This window comes from Orbicella franksi, chromosome 1 (assembly GCF_964199315.1).
Source record: "Orbicella franksi chromosome 1, jaOrbFran1.1, whole genome shotgun sequence".
Taxonomy (NCBI): domain Eukaryota; kingdom Metazoa; phylum Cnidaria; class Anthozoa; order Scleractinia; family Merulinidae; genus Orbicella; species Orbicella franksi.
The window spans coordinates 30573658-30577439 of NC_138145.1; positions in this window are offsets into that span (position 1 = coordinate 30573658).

A 3782-nucleotide genomic window follows, 5' to 3' on the forward strand; every position below is an offset into this window, starting at 1 on the left:
TTTGGGGGGGGGGGCCATGCGAAAAAAAATGGCTTTCGAGGGGGGGCCATCCCAAAAAAATAAGGGAAAAAGGGGGGGTCACGTGAAATATTTTAGTAAAACTTTAAAATGGCATAATGTTTGAATATCAAAAAAATTGCTATAGAATAAACATAGAAGGCAGGAAACCAATTTATTACAAACTTTCCTTCTGCTTTAAAAAAACGTTTGGCGACAAAAAGCATTTGTAGCTACTGAAAAGAAGTATTTAACACTGTTATTTTCGAATGCAACTTTCACTGGCACTCATCTTCATCTCCGCTGTCGTCGAGTTCTTCGTCGCCGCTTGTGTTGCTATGGGAGTCTCTTTCACCAATGCTGCAAGAAGCAGCAATGCTTTCCGTCAGAGTGTACTCTTCAGGGTACATGAAGGTGTAAACATAATCTCTGACTTCCCGCTCAAGGTTGGTGGTGATTCTGCTTCTTGCAGCGTTGGTGAAATAATTCCCTTCCAAGAGCTGTGCGATGTATGGCCCATCTCTTCTAAATATCGACGTGGCAACATCCTCAACTTTAAGACACTCTTCCGGGACGGCCGTTCTAGGAGGGTACACAAGGCATTGTGGAAGATCATTTCCTAGCGGGTTTCCAACACAGATTCCATAAACTCGTTGGACGTTGTTTTCAGTCCACTTCCTCTTTCTTTCATTTGACTTTCCGCAGTTTTCTTTTTTCCTTCTCCTTTTGTTGATGTGCTGTTTGAGTATGCCTTTGAATATGCTGTTATAATTGCTCCTCTTATTTTCTAGTGCTTCCATGTCCTGCGTGACCTTCGTCAACTTAGCTTCTGTACATTTGATCTGTTTTACATTAAAACTGTGGGCAAATTCTTCGCCCTGCTTTAAAGCAAGCCCATTGGACTGAAAGAGTGTGGAATCGTGTTCCTTTACATCTTTCAATATGACATTCAACTTTTCCAACATTGCTCTGTGCTCTTTGATGGAGAAGTTCAGTTTTCTTCCATAACTGGGCTTCAACTGGTACCCTTGCATGGAAAACTCACTCGCCCTTTCTGAACAGCCATCCGCACCTAGAAAAATTGCTTCTTTTGCTTGTAAGATGTCAAACTGCCTGGATCGTTCAGCTGTAAACCTTTTCTTAAACGACTCGTCGCTTTCGCCATTATTGCGCATTTTGGAATGAGCCTCTTTCATGATGCTCATGTAGTAATGCGCTCTTTCCCCGATTGGATTAACAATATAAAGAAGAAAGAGCATGGAAGTGGCAGGCTGGTTTTATCTGACCCAGAGAGCGTTGCTCTATTTGCAGATAAGTTTATTGTCAAATCGAAGTTTGTGGTGGATTATCTTCAGCATCTTGAAGTGCTGGAATTTAAAAGGAAAAAGAGAGCAGAAGAAAAGGCAAAGTTAAGTAGGGAGGAGGATTATCCTTGGACTGAGTTGTGCGAAGATCTAACCAAGCTTAAAAAGCTACGTGTTCCAGAACTAAACAAGTACTCAAACCACCACGGGCTGAAGCAGCATTTGAAAAGCAGCAAGAGTGAGAAAGTAAAGGCAATTGTAAGACATTCATGCTTGCAGCAGAAGAGTCCTCTCAGAGCTGGCCAACCAACACTGAGAAATGCCAAGACATTGACACAAAATGACAACAGGGCAAGTGCTGACAGCAGTGAAACGGATGAAAGTGACAATGATGAGTATGACAGTGATGCCATTGACTCTGGGGGAGAAGATGACTCAAGTGACGTCATTCTTGCATTCATCAATTCAGATGAGGAAGATGCCAATGAGAGGCCAAATGCCACACGCTCAGGGCGAGCCATAACTAGGAGATCCGAAATTGACTTCTCTTTCTTTTGATTTGTTTTTTAAACAACAGCTCTCTGTCGTATAGAGATTGTAAATATTGTCTTCATAGTGAGCACAATAACGTGAAGTAGGGGGATAATAGAGAAATATTAAAAAAGTTGAAATCTAAATATTGTTTGTTCAATTTTTTTTTGGGGGGGGGTCATCCCAAAAAATGACCGCTATAAGGGGGGGCCATGTGAAAAAATTGGTCAGCTGAGGGGGGGTCATGCGATTTTTAAATGGTGCTTCCCAAATCCCACCAGCCCCCCCTCCCTCATAAAAAATGAACGGTCCCCTAAACGAAATAGTTGTAAGCTGAAGACAGGCAACAGGTAAGAAACAATTCTCCCTCGCATCATGGTAGTTATTTGATAGTTTCGCATGTCAAGTCTATTTCGTTTGAGAAATAGCACTTTTTGCTCATTTAATTAATCCCATAAATTTTATAAACGGTATTTGATTTGATTGATTAAGCCATCTGCGTGTCAGATTAAACATGCAACGAAGAATATTACAAATACTTTGTAGAAGACGTAAGACATTGTCTGGAAAAGGTTTAGGAACGCTGTTGATAAAAAGGTTGTTTTAACTGGGTAAAGTTTTTACAGGTGGCTACCATCTGAAAGAGGGTTATCGTTATGCATTGTACCACATGATATGTTACATGTGAACGAAACTGAAAAGGAATATCTTAGCTTCACCTTTGCATTATTGAGAAAAACAACGGAAAAAGCTTGGTTAATGTAAAAATCGCCATTAATATGTAAATTGTTAAACGTTAAGATGCAAGTGCAGAAGTCAGTCCACAAAGCCTTCATTAACAAGATGCTTTCGCAGCTCGGCGCATGAGCAAGGTATGACGTTAGCCTATTTGATTCCATTGTTTTTATTATGAAAAATGACGACGACTCTTGAGGGAAATTGTCGCGGTCAGTCAGGAAAGATTGACGATTGAGGATCATAGAAATTATATTTCTCGTCATAATTCGTTTTGTGTATTTCGACATCTACGCTCCACTCAGTTACATAATTTATGGTCCAGTCGGATGTGATGGAATTACTCGTGCATTTGTCCAGATAAATCTTTCGGCCTGAGTAATAAATTCAATGTTAATAACTAATAATTATCCGACCTTTCCTGTGTAAATCCGTTACTATCTTTCGGAAAATCTGGACCTCGTCACTCTGCTCTCACAGAATGGAGTCTGAGATTGCTTAACTACGTGTGGTTCAGTAAGAAAGCGAGAAAGGTACGTTATGCTCCCGTCATAGTTTGCTCATGCGCCGAACCGTGCAACAATTCCTTTAAAGATTTGCTACTCTAAACGAAGAAGTTGTAAGCTGAAGACAGGTAACAGGGTAAGAAATATCTCTCAGTTGCATCAGTGCAGGTATTTGATAGTCTCGCATGTCAAGTCTCTTTCGTTTGAGAAATAGCACTTTTTGCTCATTCAGTTAATCGTAATTTTGATAAATGGTATTCGATTAGATTGATTAAGCCATCAGCGTGTCAGATTAAACATGTAACGAGGAATATTACAAATATTTTTGTAGAAGACGTAAGACATTGTCTAGAAAAGGTTCAGGAACATTCTTGATAAAAAGGTTGTTTTAACTGTGTAAAGTTGTTACAGGTGAAGAGGGGTATCCTTGTTCATTTTCCCACCCCGCATGTTACGTTAGACATGAACGAATCTGAAAAGGAATATCTTCATTTTTGTATTATTGAGAAAAACGACGGAAATAGCTTTCAGGATTACTAAGACAATTACTGATTTCAACTCCGTCATCTTTACAATTGTCTTATCGTCTGTTTATAAGTTTTAATAATCTCCATTTTAGAATGAATGCCGGATACCCTATCTTACTATTTAATGCTAGTAGTGAGCTATACCATTAAAGGTCACAGTTTTGCTTCGAGAATTTAGATTC